Genomic DNA, 20509 nt, shown 5'->3' with positions numbered 1-20509 from the left:
TGCCAGAGGGGTTTGAGACACTTCCCTTCCTTGCAGGTACATTCTGGCTGTTTTCCCACTAGGATGTCCTGTAGCTCCCAGGCTGTTTTCATTGACTGTGTCTGCTTTAACTTTATTCCCTTGTTCAGGGAATAAAGCTAATTGAGTTTAAAAAAAATAAATAAATGATCCCAGGAGCACACCCTAGTGAGTGAGGGGGATGGTGGAAATGTTGGAGCCCCGGGTCAAAGTGAGCACAAGCAATTAGGCAGACATATCACCAGCCACATGGCTGGGTTGCAGTTCTGCCTGTAAGAACTGGCAGCTGAACACAGTGGATGGCTCTGTCTGCCCCTATTACAATAGATTGTTTCTGACTCTGAAAATTTCCCGAGAGGGGATGAGAGGGGCTGTAGGAACTGCCTTACAGTACCCTGCATGGAGAGGTGTCTGTGGCCATGTTTGAACATGCCCCTTTCTTTCCTGTTGCAGTTTTTGTGCAGTAGGAGAACTCGCAGCCCTCATCTTTCCTACCCACCCTGGGTTTGTCTTGTGGGGGTGGGGGTATCCCTAGAGACTTATAGTACATTTAGGCTCCAGATCTTAAGCCAGATGGTTAAGCAGGCTCTACAGGCAAAGCTTTGGCACCTTGATCAACAGTGGGGCCCCAGCCAGGGCCCCATTTTGGAAGGCCAAGTGCTTCCAGTGGTGACGGAGGCTCAGGCGGTCTCTGGAGAATATGGAGGGTCTTTTGCATCCCCAGTCCCCCTCAGATTCAGATTCTGAGCAGGATCCACCTCAGAGTGAGGAGGAACAGTCCTATGTGATCTGGCTATTCAGACGGGAGAAGCTATCTCATCTCATTGACATGGTTATGGAGATCCTTGGACTGTCCAGAATTCATGCTGCTGTTTCCTCCAAATGGCCACTGAAGCATTTTCTGCCCCATAAGGCTCTATCCCACATGATGATGGAGTGGGAGTTCCTGGTTGTGGGTGGGATCAGATACTTGATTGCTTATATAAGTTTTCCCAGTCACAGAGAAGACTGCTATACTTGTGTAAGTTGGGGAGGATTAGCTTTCAGAGAGCTCCACAACAGAGTAGAGTAGCAGTTTAGACTAGGATTCGCCTTTTGGGAGGGGGGGGGGGTCTCTGCTGTCTGTGGGAGCTAGGTGATGCAGACTGTGCTGTGTTGGTTGATTATAGAAGCTGCTGAAATCCCAAGAGGTCTTTCTCCTGAAGTATGGCACAGCCTTCCTGGGGAATATCCTTATAGCATGGAATGTTTTTACTATTTGAATTTCTTCCAGGTACTTGTGACCTGGATTGGCTACTATTAGAAATAGGAAACTGAGATAGATGGACCATTGGTCTGACCCATTATGTCTATTTTTATGTTCTTATCTGGTGCATCTTTATCCCAGTCAGTGGCCACCATTGGTTGCTGTTGCATCATTGAGCCATAGACATGGCCTCCGAGATGCTTCGCAGTCAGTTGTCCTTTCAGTAGCAGTTATTTGGAGAGGACCCAAAGTTGGTGAAGGATATGGGGGAAGGATTAGTTTCTCTGGTTACTTGAGATGAGGCAGAAAGGTTATTGATAGTCCTCATTGACTAGCGGTTCCTCCAAGGGAGTGGGCCATTTTCAGCCAGCTCTGTGGTTGACTTTAGATATGGGTAGATCATTTAACCCCAAGAGATCTGAAGACTCAGTTCTTCTGGTGGAGCTGAAGTTGCCAGGCCTATCCAAGGAAGGCTCATTGGGTCCCTTGGTTCCAATAGGGGGCAGATTGTCCTCCTTCCACCATGAGTAGGCCAACATCACCTTAAATCAGTGGGTTCTGGAGGTGGTAGAGAAGGGTTACACCCTGGAGCTGGCCTACACTGTTGCTGAAGCCTTTTTGGTGTCTCCCTGTGGTCGGAGTGAAAGTGAGAGGCTATCAGCCATACTCTACAGCAGCATCTTGAGCTGGGGGACAGTGGAAGCTGTCCTGGTGGCAAAACAGGGCCTAGGATGGTGGTCCATTTATTTCATGGTCTCAAAGGAGGCACTTTTTTTTTTTTTTTTTAAATCCCTCCTGGATCTCAAAGGGATGAATGCCTGCCTCTGGGTGCATCACTTTCACATGGAGACCCTTCAGTCTGATCACCTCAGTTCATCCAGGTAAAATTTTGACCACCTTGAACCTCATAGAGGTGTATTTGTACATTTCCATAGTGGGCAACAAAAGTATTATCTTCACTTCTATGAGCTTGAGTGCTAATTTCAGTTTGGGTTGCCCATAGCTTTCTGAATGTTTTTCAAGGGATAGTGGGTGTGGTAGCACATTTGCCATGACAAGGCATTTGGGTTCATCCTTATCTGGATGGTTGATTGATTTGAACTGACTTGGAAGTGGAGGCTAGTGGCTACATCTCAGGTCATTACCCTCTTGGAGGGTCTATGCTAGGTGGTGAATTGTATCAAGAGTCTCCTGCTCCCTTCCCATGTCCTGGGATACATGGGAGTCTGCTTCGACACAGAACAGCAGATGGTTTCCTTTCCGGAGGACCAAGTGGCTGAGCTTCAGGCTCTGAAGCAGAGTGTATAAACTGTCAGTTCCTAGGGTTTGGAACTATCTGCAGCTCTTGAGCTTATGGCAGCAACTCTGGAAGCGATAACCTGGGCACAAGTGCATATGCAACCTCTGCAGTCAGCTTTGCTCTGTCTATTTAAAATGTGATGTTTTTAATGACCTAGCTAATGGAAGGGTAGGGATTATATTTTTTGATTGTTGCCATTGTCTAGGTCTCTATCTGGGTAGATAGAACTGACGTTTGAGCCATCATGCTGTGGCTTTCTTCAGTGTGTGCTGTGAGATTTGTAGTTTGTCTTTATATATAGTGGGTCTTCCAACCTGATTGGCTGGGGAGATAGCAAGACACCCCAATAACTTCAATGGAGATAAAGGTCTCCATAAACAAAGCATGGCAACTGCTCATCCAAAAAAAATTTAGCGCAAAAAGAACTAGGGCCGAGGACAAATGCCTTCTTCCTCATCTCAAAATTTCCAGCCCTCTCCTGTCAGAATATTTTTAAAAAAAAATTGTGCCAATGGACTTTCCTGCCAGAATTTAAAATTCTTTCCCACCAAAATTCAAATTCAGGACCAACGGACTTTCCTGCCTCATATCAAGCCCCAGCCATTCAGGTTGGTAGACCCATTATATATAAAGACAAACCGCAGACCTCGCAGCACACCTTGAAGAAAGCCACAGCATGATGGCTGAAATGTTGATTCTACCTACCCAGATGCGGTGAAACATGGACAGCTGCAACAATCATGATGCCAGCTGCAGAAGCCCTTGAAAACATTTTTTGGCTAGTATTTTGTTTTATAAACTACTCTGGTACCCATAAAAGTGGTATAAACCTTTGATGGGCTTGGTCTTTCAGTACTTTGAGTTCCATTTGCCATGCCTTGTCTTACTAATGAGTGAGACGGTCTGGAATGATAGGACAGTCCATCTCCTGTGGAAGGTTTAGCGGGACTCCCTGGAATTGGGTAGTAGTTGCCACCGATGCAAATCTCAGGCAAGGGCCAGACTGCCTGGGCCAAGAGACGCAAGGCACTTGGTTCGTGCTAGAAGATTCCTAGTCCATCACTGCATGGAGACTCGGGTGGTGTGCCTGGCCTTGTTGGAGCATCCTCCATTTCGGGGGAAAGAGGTCCTGTGATGATGGACAATGCCTTGACAGTAATCTAAATCAACAAATGAGGTGGCATTAGGAGCCTCGTGGTGGCATTGGAAGCTGCAAGCTTCTGGTATTAGAAGGAGAGACATCTGTCAGATTTTCAGCAGCCCATATTGTGAGCAAGAACAATGTCTAGGTAGAATTCCTCAGCCTTCCCTGTTGGATCTGTGAGAGCCTGGATCGATGTCCTTGCAGTTCATTCAGGAATGATAAAGAGGCCAGTGATGTTTGACTCGATGGCTACATACTTTAGTGCTAAGATGGAGTATTTCTTTAGCTGCAGGAAAGAGGTGACCTTGCATGGGATAGATACCTTGGTTAAGTTGTGGTTGGCGGAGGAACCCCTGTATGTCTTCCCGCTGTGGTCTCTGATAGACTGTTTCTTGTGTAGGATTGCATGGCATCTTCATCTTGTACTTCTGGTGGCTCCAGATTGGCCTGTTTGCCATAGTATGCAGATCTGGAGTGTGTGTTGGTAGCTGAGCCATTCCTTCTGCCCAGAGGCTTTCATCTTTGTGAGATCTGATGGAAATGGAAGAAGCAAATGAGAGGAAGCATTTAATGGGGTCCATTGTCCCTATTTTGCTGAGGTCTTGGAATCTTCCTCATCCCTATCTTATGTGTGAGTCTGGAATATGTTCGGGTGCTCACTTGCTGGGTGGTTTCTGTTTCCCTTGAAAACAGATTCTTGATATCCTGTTTCGTGTGGGTTTTTTTTTTTTTTTGCCAGTAGGAACTAGAACAGAACCTGGCACTTTGCTCCTTAAAGGTTCAAGTTGCCACTCTTTATAGTTTTCAGGGCAAGGTGAGGGGCTGCTTCTTGGCAGTACATGGGAAGATGGCCCAGTGTTTAAAGGAGTTAGTGCATTTGCACTCCCAGGTGCAACCCTCCTTTCCCTTCATGGCTCCTTTAAGGTCGGCCTCCATAAAGGACCTCATGCTCAGGATGGATTTTCTCATTGTGATTACCTTGGCTCAGAGATTCTCAAAGCTGCAGGCTCTGTCTTGTTGAGACCTGTATTTTTCCTTTTTAGAGGACTTGGTGTCCATTTACATGACTTCCTCCTCTCTTCCCAAGATGATTCTGTTCCATGTGAACCAGGAGGTCTGTTTGCCCTCCCTTGAGGAAGGTGGTTCTGATCAGCTTAGAGACTGCACAAGCAGGATGTCTGGCAGAAGTTGCTATGCTACTTGGAGGAGATGAATGGCTTTTGCCTCTCTGATTATCTCTCTGTTCTTTTCCATGGCCCTTAAAAGGGTCAGGTAGAAGCCAAGGCCTCTGTTGCAAGGTGGATCAGGGTGACTGTTTAGGCTGCCTACGTTTGTAGGAATTGACAGGTGTCTACAAGGTTGCGAGCCCACTCGACTCAGGTGCAGATGACCACCTCAGCGGAGGTCTCGGTGGTTGTACCAAAGGAGATTTTGTAGGGCAGTGACATGGTCTTTGCTACACTCTTTTGTGAAACATTACAGGTTGAATGTGCTAACCAGGACCTGCTTGGGATTTGGTGGAGTTGTCATTATGGGGCCTTTGTTTTCCTCCACCCAGTAAATCTGCTTGGGTAAATCCTATTTGTTCATAACAGTATGGCCAGATGACATGGAAGGTGAAATTCTTACCTGCATTTCCTTTCCTTTTAATTGGGCATACTGCTCTGAAACCTACTCTCGGAAGACTAAGGCATTGGGCTTATGGAGTGCTTTGCTCTTTATCTTATTTTCTTAAAAAAAAAAAAAAGGCATATGCAGAGTTGCAAGTGTCATCTATGTGGTGGTAAGCTTAATCGATGATCATTGCACCTGCAGTGGTTGATGGGACATGGTTGGGTGTGCATTACAAAGGGGAATCTTCTGGTGCTTTGATAGAGGCTTACTTGGCAGGTTATACTGGTGAGTTCACTGGGAAAAATCAGCTTCACTTCTTCCATCTTCTGGTAGGAAGGGCTAACGCCTGTCTGTTTAGAACAGTATGGTTCGATTTAAAGGAGAAGAAATATCAGGTAAGACATAATTTCACCGTTTACTTTGCCAAAAAAGCAGGTAGAATATTTGGGATTATTAAGACAGGAAGAAAAAAAAATTGGTAGTATGTCTCTATTGATTTCTGTTGCAGTGACACTTTGAGTACTGTGTACAGTTCTGGTTACCCCATGTCAAAATGATATAGAAAAGGTATAGAGTGTACAAAAAGATAAAGACGATAGAAAGTATCCTTTAAATAAAGCTAAACTAATTAGGATTCTTCAACTTGGGAGAGACTAAGAAGGGATGAATGCAGGGAACGTCTTATGTTTACAAATTCTGAGGTGCTACAGGTTAATAATGTGTAGGGTGGAACAAGTTAATGGGGAACGATTCACTTTTCAGTTAGTACTAGGACTAGGAGGCGCACTGTAAAACCAACCAGTAGCAGATTTATTGCCAAGCATTGTTCTAAATCAATGCTCAGTTAAGCTATGGAATTGGTTGCCAGATAATATATTCAGGTATTGTAGCATTATTGAGTTAAAAAAAAAAAAGTTTTGGAGTGTGGAGTTAAAACCACCTGGTTAGACTGGGGGAATCCGTTCCCTATTGAAATCCTTATCTGAATTTTTTCCAGTGCAATACGTAAGACTTTCTAGACAGTAGGGTTATTTCCCTTTAGTTGCATGGTTGGAGAAGGAATCCACTCTGGATTTTTCACTCTGCCTCTGTAGTACTTCACTAATCAGTTTAGCACCCTCTACAATTTTTCCCTTCTGCAATGCATGGATGCAGTTGTGTGTGTTCTGCTCTCCCCATTCTGTTTTAATTCGATGTAATTTTGCCCCCTTTGCGAGTAATTTAGTTGTTTGGGTCGTCAGCCATGTCGACACAGTCTCTTCTGGTGCTGACCCGGTTGAGTTTTTGATACCGGTAGCATTTTCATAGGAGTCTCCTCTAATTTTGACGATTCCTATAACGTAACTCCAGTTGTTGTTGCAGTTGCCGGTGTCGGTGTTGCTCTGGTATGGGAAGACTTAAGAACATAAGAACATAAGAAGTCGCCTCTGCTGGGTCAGACCGGTGGTTCATCGCACCCAGCAGTCCGCATCCGCAGCGGCCCATCAGGTCCATGACCTGTATGTGATCCCTTAAAATTCGCCTTGATACCCTTTCTATATCCTATCTATCCTTATCTGTATCCCTCAATTCCTTTATCTGTCAGGAATTTATCCAATCCTTCTTTAAAACCCTGTAGTGTGCTCTGTCCTATCACAACCTCAGGCAGCGCATTCCAGGTGTCCACCACCCTCTGAGTGAAAAAGAACTTCCTGGCATTGGTTCTAAACTGGTCCCCCTTCAGTTTCTCCGAGTGCCCCCTTGTTCTTGTGGTTCCCGATAGGTTGAAGAATCTGTCCCTCTCCACCTTCTCTATGCCCTTTATGATCTTATAAGTCTCTATCATGTCTCCTCTGAGTCTCCGCCTCTCCAGGGAGAAGAGCCCCAGCCTCTCCAACCTGTCTGCGTATGAAATGTTTTCCATACCTTTTATCATTTTCGTCGCTCTTCTCTGGACCCTTTCAAGAATCGCCATGTCCTTTTTGAGGTATGGTGACCAATACTGGACACAGTACTCCAGGTGCGGGCGTACCATTGCTTTGCAGTCATTAAGCTGTATTCGGCCTTCAACATCAACTTCCTGACTATATTGGGATTGACTTTCTGAGAGGATAGGGGTGTCTTTTGGAACTGCATCTCTCTAAACCGGTGGGTGCTTCTTCATTACATGTTCTTTTTTTCCCTTCCGTGGGGTTCAAAAAACAAAGAACAACATATCCCTTAGGGAACTGTCTGTAAAAGCATTCCTTTGGAAGTTGACTCTGTACAGTCATTTCCTTCCCTAAGGATTTTATTTTCCTTGATTTGTAGTTATCTATTCAAGGTTTGTTTGCTTACATGATATCTACAGGAACTTTTTGACACACTTTTGAAACAGCACGTGTCATTGTTTCCCTCCTGGTGGAGTTCATTCTACCAGTGAGTGTGTAGGCCTCTGTCTTTCTGGGCATAGTGGACAAGGCTTGGGGCCAGTTAGCCATATGAGCTTACTAGATTCCTATACTGCCTGAATGATTTTCTTTGGCATACATTTGTTCACGCATTCCATGTAGCTACTTTTCAATTTCTTTGCTTACACGTACAGTGTCTATGTTTTCAGTACCTGTTCTTGCAGATCTGGTTGTTACAGATCTGGTCTGCAATTGAGTGTCTATTTTTTTATCATCACTCACCAGAACAGGTTAATGCATATGTCTGATTTGGGGAACATTTTTTGGTGTTCCCAAGACATGTTTCCTCTGCACAAAGGACCAGGTGAGATTCTCTGGTCCCATCTGAGTAGCAGTCTTCACCTTCATGGAGGCTGTTTTTTCAGTTCTTCATGTACTACTAAGAGCCTTAGCTCTTTGAGTTTTCTTCATATAGCAGGTTTTATACATTTAATGTTTTCACCTTGCTCTCAGACTCTGTTTTTCTTAAGAGAGTCTCCGTGGGATCTTGTGCAGTCCTTCCTTGTTTCTCCTGCTGATTCTCTTTGAAGGTTCTCTTCAATTAGTGGAGTTAGGGATTCTCATCCCTTTTCTCTATTCTTTTCTCTATTGATTTTCAAGTACACTGGAAGACTATGTGTTTTCTGTATCTCAGATCTCTTTTTCTAGTCCAGAAGGTCTTCAGCTTTCGGGCTATGCTTTTCAGTTCTACTCAGCTGTTCTCCTTACCAGTATAGATTTTTTTTCTTGATATGGTATTTTTTCTTGATATGGCTGATGGTATTTGCTCCCAGATTCTTCAGGAACTGTCTGATTGTGCTGGCCACATCTATTTGTTTACAGGGTCTTCTACTTTTTTCCTTTTTTACACCTCTAGTTTTTTCCCAGGCTGTTTTTTCTTGAGAAATGGTTCAAACACCTTCTCAATCTATCTCATTTTCTTTAGCTTTTGAGTTTACATACCCAAATTCATGTCTGTGTTTCATTGGGGTACTCCTTGATACCACTCTTGTGTGAGTGTTTCTTCTTTAAGATTGCTTTCACTCTCATCCGTGTGGGTCAGCAGTTGTTTCTTTTTTCAATCCTTTCCTACCATAGACATGATGGTTCTTTTGAGCAACAGGACTTCTCCAGGTCGCACTACGTTTTTGTACTCCTCAGTGGTCTTATTTTCCAGTGGTATCAGGCGAGGGCTCGTCACTCTCAAAGCATGTATATTTTCCTTCTGCAGTTATTCCAATTAGGGCTGATCTCCTCTACTCTATCCGGAGATTCCCTTTTTTTATTTGTCCCCTCCTTGCATGGTCATCATGCCTGTTGCATCTTTTTCTGCATGGGAGTTTTGCAAGGGCAATCTGCAGCCTTCAGCTCTTTCGACTGCTAGGGAACGGAACTTTCCCATCCATTTCCTAATTTTTCGAGTGATGTTTATAGGCCCTCGTGATTTTTTCATCATCTACTCTGTCCTCAAGTCCTCCTCCCTTGCACAGTCCATCCAGTGGTTATACACTACATATAATTGAGCAAGAGGGCTAGGGCTTTCTCCTGTTATGTCAGGAGGCCCTACTTTTATGGACTTGAGAGGCAACTTGCTATCTGCTCTTGCTGCTATTCAATTTCAGCAGGATTCTTTAATCTCCTGCATGGACTTCCCATTTTACAACTCTCTAGTCCATTTTTGCTCTGGGGGTGTTCTAATAATAATAATAACAGTTTATATACCACAGGACCATGAAGTTCTATGCGATTTACAATAATTAAAAGATGTTACAGATTGAATGGATTTAATAATGTTCTGCCGATTAACATTGATTGAAAGATGAAATTGAGTGGATTTAACAAAGTTAGAAACTAGTGATTAACAACTCTAGGGATCAGTTATTGTGGAATGAGGTTAGTTGCCTAAGTACACTACATTAGGAACAGATATGTTTTTAGGCGTTTCCTAAATTCCCCATAAGTAGTAGACGTAAGCAATTGTTCTAGATCTTTACCCCATAATGCTGCCTGAGAGGAGATGTTGATGATGTCTTTTGATTTTACATCCTCTAACTGGAGGGGAAACAAAATTTAAGTGTGAACTTCTCTTATGTCTGTTGGCTGAGAAAGAGAAAAGGTCAGTTATGTATTTAGGGGCTAAACCGAATAGTACCTTGTAATAGAAACAACGAAACTCGAACTTCACACGTGCCTCCATCGGCAGCCAATGCAGAAGTCGGTAGGAAGGTGTAACGTGGTTGAACTTCAACCCGAGGATCAGTCTGATTGCTGTATTGTGCACTAATTGTAGTCGCCGTATATTCTTCAGGGAAATTGCCAAGTAGGCGATGTTACTAGAGAATGACATGGGGAAAAATTCTGTCCCTGTCACTGCCCCGTCCCCGGACCACCATCCTCTTCACCGCCTCGTCCCCACCGTCCCCTTCACCGCCCCGTCCCTGTCTCTGCCATCCCCTTCACCGCCCCGTCACCGTCCCTGCTGTCTCTTTCACTGCCCTGTCCCCGTCTTATCTCCATCCCCCCGCCCTCAGCACCCTTCACGCGGTCCAGCAGCTCCCTCCCGTCGGCCAGCCGTGCATTTCCCTCCCTCCCTCCCTTTCCCTTACCTTCTCTTGTGGCGAAATTGGTAATTTGTATAAAGCTATGTGCTATATTACAGCCGGAGCCTTGAAGTCGTGTCGGGTTGCCTGCTAGAAAAGTCTCCTCCGATGCAACCGGAAAAAGGAAGTTGCGTCAGAGGAGACTTTTCCAGCAGGCAATGCGATGCAACTTCAAGGCTCCAGCTGTAATACAGATCGTAGCCTTATAGAAACCACCAGTTTCAACAAGAAAAGGTAAGGGAAAAGGAGGGAGGGAGATGCATGGCCGGCCGGCGGGATGGAGGGGGGCTGCCGGATCGAACGCTCATTCACCACGCATGCTAACCATTCACCGCTCCATGGGGCGGTGAATGGCCTTTTCCCTGATCTCGCGGTGACCTTATTTTTTGGTCACCGTTTTGGCGGCTAGCTGCGGGTAACAACCACCGTGTCATTCTCTAGATGTTACAGTAATCAAGTTGACTCAGTATGAGGGATTGTACCAGAATTCTGAATGATGACACATCAAAATATGCTCTAATGGACCGAAGTTTCCAGAGAGTGAAGAAACCCTTTCTGATTATGGAGTCCACCTGGTCTTTCTACAAGTTCTACAAGTGGATTTGTTGGTGATTACTCACAATCACCAGTTGCCCCAGGTTTTTACTCCAGACTTTTCTCCCTTCTTTGTCTGGCAACAGATATTTTTCTCCTGGATTGGTCGGGCATATTTCTATATGCATTCCCTCCACTTCTTCTCCGGTTGAGCATTTTATTCAAGCTCAAGCAAGATGTAACCACCATGCTTCTCTTTACTTCATGGTGGCCCAGGCAACATGGGTCCTCCCCTCTTCTTCAACTAAATTTTAGGGAGTCCTTTCTTCTTCTAATTTTCCTACTCAGTTCACTCAGACTCAGGAATCTTTGATTTATTCCAATCTCCATTGGTTTTTCCTCGGGCTGCGTCAATTTCATTTACATCTTTTTTAGCCCATTTGTTGATTTCTGGGTGTCTCCAGGACACCAGCCACTCAACCGTGTTATTATCAAAAGTGGTTTTGTTTTTATTTTTCCTGATATCTTTTTTTTTTTTTTAATCTGCCTGTTCCACCTTCCTAGCCGGTGGTATTGATCTTGGCTTATTTTTTCTTTTGGTTGTTTCTAGTCTCGAGTCTATATCTTTCAGACTTCTTTTCAATGCTATTGCATTTTTTCCCTTTGTCAGTCAAGGGTCAACCTTTTTCTGCTTATCCTTTGGTTCTAGATTCATGCCAGGGTCTTTTTTACGATGTATAACCATATCTCATCCCTTCTCCTGTCATTTGGGCTATAGCCTTTTCTACTGGGTTTCCAGGTTTATTGATGGAATTTCTTTTTCTCTGTGAAACCATCTCTACAGTCTTCTTCTGTCGTCTGGACTCTTCCTGTAGTTCTTTCCTGTTTGTTGATGCTACCATTTGAAACAATGGCATCAGCTCAACTTGAGTTTCTTACTTGGAAAGTGGTTTTTCCTTATGTCTCTCACCTCTGCCAGGAGGGTTGGTGAGTTTCATGCATTACTAGCAGATTCATCCTTAGCAGTTTTTCATCATAACAAGGTAGTTCTGTGTACATGTCCAAAGTTTCTTTTACAATTTTCATCTCACTAATCAGTTCTTCTGTTTGTGTGTTTTTTCTGCACCTCGTTTTCCTATGGGAGCTCTTGTTTTGTATACTTTGGAATGTAAGCGGTTTTTTGTCCTTCTTAATTCACCGGTCAAAGCCGCAGCGATTTTTCTCCCAAACTTTTCATTTCTTTTGGATCAACCCAGTTTGGGTGTCCTATATTCATGTGAATGATTTTTACCTGGCTGATTTGCCTGCCTTTCGTTCTGCTATACTCAGACTGGACTGGCATGGGGAAATTGTGTCACAGTCCACAGAGTTCGAGTTCTGGCAGCTTTTGTTGTTTTCCTTACAGCTACATCATTGAGGAACTCTGTACAGCTGCCACCTGGTCCTCAGTTCATACCTTCACTTCTCACCACTGTCTGGATTTTTTTTCTCAAGACGGGATGGGCACTTCAGCCAAACTGTATTTCAATATATATTTTCTTTGGCCAACTCTACCACCATCCCATCTTTGTTAGCTTGGAGATCAGTGAGAATATGCTGCCTGCTTGTCCTGGGATAAAGCAGAGTTACCGTAACAGGTGTTATCCAGGGACAGCAGGTAGATATTCTCACAACCCACCCACCTCCCCGGGTTGGCTTCTTACCTGGCTTATCTTAACTGAGGGACCGCGTGCCTACATCAGGCGGGAAGGCACTTGCGCATGCAAGCTGTGGACTAGCCAGAACTTTCTAAGTTCTTAGAGTGCAATTCACTCTAAAGGGTCCGTATCGGGGCTCTGTCGGTGCCGTCACCCATCAGTGAGAATATCTGCCTGCTGTTCCTGGATAACACCTGTTACGGTAAGTAACTGTGCTTTATCCAGTTACAGCTACTATGAGAGCTGAATGCAGGTTTGCAACATTTCTAGCTGATATTCTCAGGTCACAGTGAGTACACAAGCTGACAGCCTATTAGAGATATCGGGGGAGGTGTGCAAAGTGGGGTTTTGAGTGTTTCTGAATATTCCCCCTCCTGAAAAATCCTAAAATTGCTGCTTTTAACATTTGGGTTTCCCGATTTTGGCGTGAATTTTGTGATTGGGGCCATCTTGGATTTTTAGCTATTTTAATTTCTAAAGCTCCTTGCCTCTTTAAATCGCAAAAATTGCCTGAAAATTTGCTGGGATGGAATCCTTGGGCTCTCCTCTTGTGGATTCTTGCCAGGATTGCACATTCTTAGCGCTTTTAGAGCATTTTTGTGCCACATATCGTGTGGCACAGCAGGGAGGGGGGGGGGGAGCTTCAGCATCTAGCGTAGCCTCTTCCCTACTGAAGCAGGTGACCAAATTCTCAGCTAGCCTGGCAGGGTAACCTTCATGGTTTTTGGGCCTTAGCACAGCTGGTAATTCCATCCACTAGGCTGCAAACCCTGCGCAGCCTCAGAAAAGCTCAGTTTTGTTAGCTTAAATGTGACATATGCCCCAGGAGCCGAACACCTTCTCAACATTTTTAAAATTTTTGTGCTCAGGATTTCGGACCACTATGTTTTCTGTCTGCATAGTCCCAATCCGCCTACACGGTGCCTTTTGGTGGTGTTACTCTTTTGGACACATCCTGTTGCGATGCTCGCGCTTCCTGACCCTGATCTGGGGAATCCAGGTGCGGATGATTTGCTTGCTGACCACTTATTTATAGGTGCAGTGTTTCTCAGGGCGGGAAATCAGGCACTATGTGCTGGATCTGTGGATCCCTCTGGGGTTTTGGGAGCGTGGAAATACTCTCATGAGCTTGCATCTATTTGAATTGGTGGCTTTGCCAGACCTTCTTTCTGAAACTTTACAGGAGGTCTTTTTTTGTCTCTCATCCGGCTCCGGCCCCTTCTTCCCCCTGGTTTTGTGATATATACTTGCTACCTTCCCCTGGTACTTGGAAGGTGGAGAATGTTACACTAATCTTCAAAAAAGATTCGAGGGGAGATCCGGGAAACTACAGACCGATGAGTCTGACCTCGGTACAGGGAAAGATGGTAGAGGCGCTGATAAAGGACCGCATCATTGATCACATTGACGGACACGGTCTGATGAGGATCAGCCAGCACAGTTTCAGCAAAGGCAGATCTTGTTTGACGAACTTGCTGCGCTTCTTCGAGGGAGTAAACAGGCAGATAGACAAGGGCAACCTGGTCAACATTGTATATCTGGATTTTCAGAAGGTGTTTGACAAGGTTCCACATGAATGACTACTTCGGAAAATTGCGAGCCATCGAAATGAGAGTGAAATACTCACCTGGATTAAAAACTGGCTAGAGCACAGGAAACAGAGAGTGGGGGTAAATGGACAATACTTGGACTGGAAGAGCGTCACCAGTGGGGTGCCGCAGGGCTCTGTGCTTGGAGCTGTGCTCTTCAAGATCTTTATAAACGATCTGGACATTGGTACAATGAGTGAGGTGATTAAATTTGTGGACGATACGAAGTTATTCAGAGTAGTGAAGACACAGGGAGATTGCAAATATATGCAACGTGACATAATCAAGCTCGAGAAATGGGCATTGCCATGGCAAATGAGGTTCAACGTGGATAAGTGTAAAGTGATGCATGTTGATAACAAAAATCTCATGCACTAATACAGGATGTCCGGGGCGGTACTTGGAGAGACCTCCCAGGAAAGAGACTTGGGAGTTCTGATCAACAAGTCGATGAAGCTGTCCGCGCAATGTGTGGTGGCGGCAAAAAGGGCGAACAGAATGCTAGGAATGATAAAGAAGGGGATCACGAACAGATTGGAGAAGATTATTATGCCGCTGTACCGGGCCATGATGCGCCCTCACCTGGAGTACTGTGTCCAGGACTGGTCGCCATACATGAAGGAGGACATGGTACTACTGGAAAGGGTCCAGAGAAGAGCGACTAAAATGGTTAAGGGGCTGGAGGAGTTGCTGTACAGTGGAAGATTAGAGAAACTGGGACTTTTCTCCCTCGAACAGAGGAGATTGAGAGGGGACATGATTGAAACATTCAAGCTACTGAAGAGAATAGACTTTGTAGATAAAGACAGGTTGTTCACCCTCTGCAAGGTAGGGAGAACGAGAGGACACTCTCTTTAAAATTGAAAAGGGGATAGATTCCATACGAACGTAAGGAAGTTCTTCTTCACCCAGAGAGTGGTAGAAAACTGGAACGCTCTTCAGGAGTCTGTCATAGGGGAAAACACCCTCTAGGGATTCAAGACAAAGTTAGACAAGTTCCTGCTGAACCAGAATGTACGCAGGTAGGGCTAGTCTCAGGGTGTTGGTCTTTGATCAGAGGGCTGCCGTGTGAGCGGACTGCTGGGCATGATGGACCACTGTTCTGACCCAGCAGCGGCAATTCTTATGTTCTTATATGAGTTCTGGTCTTGGAGCAGTTTAATTCTCCTGAGTACTCTGATTTTTGTTAGAGCTATGCCATGCTGAAATTTTATGACACGGAAGCGTAAGCAGCTTTGGTGGATTTTTGGTTGTGCAAGTGGCAAAATGCACCTTTCCCCCAAGGTGGTTGATGCAGCTGCCTTAGGCATTAAAGCTGCTTTGACGTTTTGTGTCGCTTGCACATGTTATATGCTGGATGCATTGCATACCCTACTTATGTGAGTTTGATTCAGGTGTCAGAGTAATCCATCACTGCCCTCGGTGGGCTGCTGTTTCCACTTTCAAGGCTCCTTTTGCTGAGATGCCTTTCAGGAGCTGTGATTGTTTGGCAGAGGTTTGCATGACTTCATGGATTCTAGACTAGACCATCACCCTATGACTTCCGGCAAAGATCCGAGCCCGGAAGTGAGGGACTTTGACGTTCTTGTGCAGCTGTGGTCTGCAGAGATTTTCCTGTATGTTTTTCCTCCTTGGCTGATGGTTGGCAGAGTCCTTTGGAGGATTGCAGTAGTTCCAGGCTGCGTTATTCTGGTGACTCCAGATTGGCCTTGCAGTTCTTGGTATACAGATTTGCTGTGCCTGATCAGTGGTTGTAGCCTTTGGCTTAGCCTCTCTCCAGACCTTTTCACGCGGAGTCCAGTATCCATGGAGGATCTGGGTCACTTTGCTCTTCCGGCTTGGCTCTTGAGCGCACCATCTTAAAGCACCATCTTAAAGCCTTGGTTGTTGATACTTTTTGGAAGTCTCCAAAGTTGTCTGTGATGTTGGCTTATGCTACCCGTGTGGAAGGCCTTCCACACTTGGTGTGCACAGGTCCAGGTGGACCCTTATTCAGCTACGATATTGCTCATTCTTGTCTTTCTTCAGGCTGGTTTGTATACAGACCTTATTGTGGTTTCTCTTTGAGTCCATGTGGCCAGACTCCTGTTTCAGATCCTGGAAGCATTGGTCTCCCTTGGCGTCTCAGCCTGATGTTGCTATACTTTTGAAGGGAGCTCTTCGTGTCCGACCACCAGTTAAGCACCTTTTCCCTTTCTGGGTCCTTCACCGGATATTGTCTAACCTTGCTAAGGCATCTTTTGAGCCACTTTGAGATGCTACCTTCTTGGACTTCACGCTCAAGATTGTTTTTTCTGGTCGCCGTTACATAGGGGTGTCGGTACTGAGAGCTTGGTCTTGCAGGTCTTTATAAATGAAATACCCGTTCCTCTGTATTTCGGAGATGGAGTATTTCCTTTGGATGGTTCCTTCCTGCTTGCTGAACATGATTTCAGTTTTCCTGGTCAGTCCGGATGTGTGTTTGCCTGACTTTCAGCCAAGTTCCCAGTTACAGGATTGCCTATTGAAGAAATTGGATGTACGCCGAGTTCTTCTGCGTTACTTAGAGGTCACCAATTTTATCTCTGTGACCATTTGTTTGTGCTGACTCATTTCTTTCAGCTTCCAAGGCCGTGATTTCCAGATGGCTCCATAGAGCCATTTTGTCAGCTTACAATCTTGCGGGGACTCAGTCTCCTGTTTCAGTCAAGGCGCATTCTGCCAATTGTTTGGTCTCTTTGTGGGACACAGCTAGAGCTGTCTCTCTTGTGGAGATTTGCAGGCTGGCAACATGGTCTTCTATTCATACGTTTGCCAAGTTCTACAGAGTGGACGTGGTGGCAAGACAGGACTCCGTTTTTGGGTTCTTGGTCTTCTGGGTCGGCGCAGCAAGCCCACCCTAGTTTTTTGGGGGACTGCTTTTGTACATCCCTACTGTCTAGAACAGTGGTCTCAAACTCAAACCCTTTGCAGGGCCACATTTTGGATTTGTAGGTACTTGGAGGGCCTCAGAAAAAAATAGTTAATGTCTTATTAAAGAAATGACAATTTTTCATGAGGTAAAACTCTTTATAGTTTATAAATCTTTCTTTTTGGCTAAGTCTTAATAATAATATTGTCATTTATAGCTAAAGAGACATATGATCAAGAAACTGTTTTTTATTTTACTTTTGTGATTATGATAAACATACCGAGGGCCTCAAAATAGTACCTGGCGGGCCGCATGTGGCCCCCGGACCATGAGTTTGAGACCACTGGTCTAGAATGTCTCACCTATTGCACCGGCAAAAGAGATTGTGTACTTACCCTGATAAGCTCTTTTCCAGTAGATAGATGAGACATTCTAGACTTCTGCCCAGTAGTTACTGTACCTGCATACAGTTTTTAATCTGTTGTTGCTTCTCCAAGCTGTTTCTTTTAATGTCTGTTGGTCCTTGTGTATGTTCAATTTAATGGGGGAGTGGTTTCTCAGCTTCCTTGAAGCTGGTTGGCATGTCACTTTACTGTTGGTTGAATTCTTGAGCAGGACAGTTGGTTTGAGTCTGTTGCTACAGGTGCCTCTACTTCACATATATTCGGTGCTCGGGTACTAACTGTAGAGGACACTAAACTGATCAGTGAAGTACTATAGAGGCAGAGTGAAAAATCTGGAGTGGATTCCTTCTGCAACCATGCAACTAAAGGGAAATAACCCTACTGTCTAGAATGTCTTGCCTATCTACTGGAAAAGAGCTTACCAGAGTAAGTACATAATCTCTCTTTCAGGCATATTCCAAAAGACTGATTTGCCAGTGTCAGACAGGATGCTGTTCTGACTTAGCAAGACATTTTCTGAGGTATTTTTTTTCTTTAGGCTTTCATCTGTTTAGAATACAAAGTGAAAGATATATAAGGTCCTATAAGAATGAGTTTACAATCGGAGAGAAATTGACTATTAACTTCAGTAATTACTGGGATGGTACAATCTTACATAATCATGACTATACTAACTTGAAAACAAAAATCAAAACAATCAAAATTTTCAATAAAAGGTGATGATGGAACTGGGCTTTTTACAAGTGTATTGCTCCGTGGTCTTGTATTGATTTCTTTTCCAATTCTAAATACGGTAATTTTTTTGACTGACCAAAACATATAACAAATGCAATATAATTCCCAAACTTTTATATTTTATGTTATCCTTCTTAGTGTGTACTAAATAAATTCATAAATATATGTAAAGTGCTCAGATTCATATAATGTAACCTTCATTGGAATGTTATCATTCTTTGTTACTCTCTGTATACTATTGCATAGCTCTCATTCCCCATGTGATAAAATAAAAACTTTTAGAAATAACCAAATTTATTTGAAAAGTCTTCCTTGTGGTGCATTCCTTTCAAACCATATGGCAATAAGACTTTTGGGCTCCTTTTACAAAGTGGCGTTACTGATTAGTTTGCTCAGTATGAAGAAGCATATTTCAACTCCCATGGGTTTCTTCACATTCAGCACACACTAATCAGTCGCACCACTTTGTAAAAGGAGCCCTATAAATCTAATATTAACAATCTTCTACAAAGTCCTGCAATTTCCATCATTGTTCCTATCTGTTCCAGCAAAGGTAAAATAATGGTTCTTCACTTCAAGTCAGAAAACTACCAGTAAGCTTCTATTTGGTTAGTGGTTTTACCTGGAAAACAAGGCTTCTTTATGAGAGAGTCTTAAATTGCTAAAAATACAAACTGTAATTTAAAAAACTGGAGAAAATAATTCTTCTATAACTACAATCCCAATTTTTGTAAACACTTCAAAAATTCATTTAGAAATTAAAATGTACTGTCAACTAGCAGTATTCAAACTGATATAATGTATTATAAAAATACCAATGTTTGCCCATGCTTTTCACTTTATAGCTATGTAGAATGCACCTTCAATCAAAATTGGCAGCTTCACACACACAAAAAAATTGCTAATCAGTATCTGAATTCAGTCTCTTTGGTATTAGTGTGCCACTTAAAAATATATTCCTGCTCAAGCTGGAGCAAAATCTGTATTAAGTTTCCCATAAACACTGAACTTGATCAACTGCAAAACAAAGTATAGTTTAGACTTCATGCATTTATATTCAGTGAGCAGTCAAAGGTGCCAATTTATTTTGTTTGTGCAAAGCTGAACAGTGTTCAATAATTCAAGCCTTAAATTTTGAGCAATGTTTCCAATATTTATTAGTGAACATGGGCAAATGATTGCATAAATAACACCCATTGAATTGCAGTCTATATATGTCCATAGTTTATGAAACATCTCCAAAATTGGACAGTGAAAACAGAGTTACAAAGCTCTGTCACACTTATGATGGTCTTTAATGTGCAAAATCGTCATTAAAAGGATGCAGTGATGTGATAAAGATCTCAGTCAAGAGGGAAGTTATCAACATATCATCCACTGAATTGGTCTGTATAAATCCATATCCAGGGTTGGACAAAGAAAACGAAGCATTGCAAAGCACACTTTACCACATTTATAATGTGCAAATCTTCATTGAAAGAATGCAGTGATAGTGATAAGATCTCAATGAGGGGGAAGGTATCAGTATAGGTTACTGTTGGGTTATTTTAACACAAGGTCACATTTTATGCAATGAGACCCTGTTCTAAAATAACCCAACATAAACATAACAGTAGAGGCGACTGAAACAGTTTTATTTATTTTTTTTTAGTTTCAACTGAAACTGCCACTGAAACGGTCTAACCACTTTAGGCCAAAAACGAAAACTTAAGTTTGTTAATGTGAACCAATGAGGCCCACTAGGGATTGTCAGAACTTGCAGTCTGCAGCCCTCTGTTAAATCCACAGTAGATTTTTCCCAGGAACTGCAAACACAAGCTGACAACTGGGAGAGCTAATTTAACAAGGATTTTTCAACAAGTTTGGCATGTTTTAAGTTCCCAAGTCAATGCAGATGTAGTTAAATATTCTCTGAGACAGGAACTTTGTGAGAACATGGAAAAAATAATCATGATTACCAGCGTTTTATGTCTACCCAAACTGTGCACAGATAACAAGAGAAAGTAACATTGAGATATTTCCCATTTTGTATTTAAGGACAAGCATAATACGGTAGATTCTTACTTAAATGAGGTGAAGATATTCAGATACTGGTCTACACTGTAGACATTATACCAGACTGATGCACAATCCATAATAAAAAAAACACATTGATCTTACTGAATGTGAGGACTATATGGTCTGAAAAATTACAATCAAAACATTACATTTCTCAAATTATTTTCTAATATATAAACTTCATTTTATTGTAATATTTCCCTAATAACACTATAAGCTGACCAGTACTTGAGCTTGAAAAAAAAAAAATCACTGCAGGTTCCATCCTCATA

General features: G+C 43.4%; 1 protein-coding gene across 8 annotated transcripts in view; it reads left to right on the top strand.

The window, feature by feature from the left end:
- The window catches only part of USP34 (ubiquitin specific peptidase 34), a 1084964-nt gene that overhangs the window by 86339 nt on the left and 978116 nt on the right, over nt 1-20509 (top strand). The window lies entirely within an intron of this gene.

Source organism: Geotrypetes seraphini, chromosome 3, assembly GCF_902459505.1.
Source record: "Geotrypetes seraphini chromosome 3, aGeoSer1.1, whole genome shotgun sequence".
NCBI classification, from domain to species: Eukaryota; Metazoa; Chordata; class Amphibia; order Gymnophiona; family Dermophiidae; genus Geotrypetes; species Geotrypetes seraphini.
This window is presented reverse-complemented; position numbering and strand designations above follow the sequence as displayed.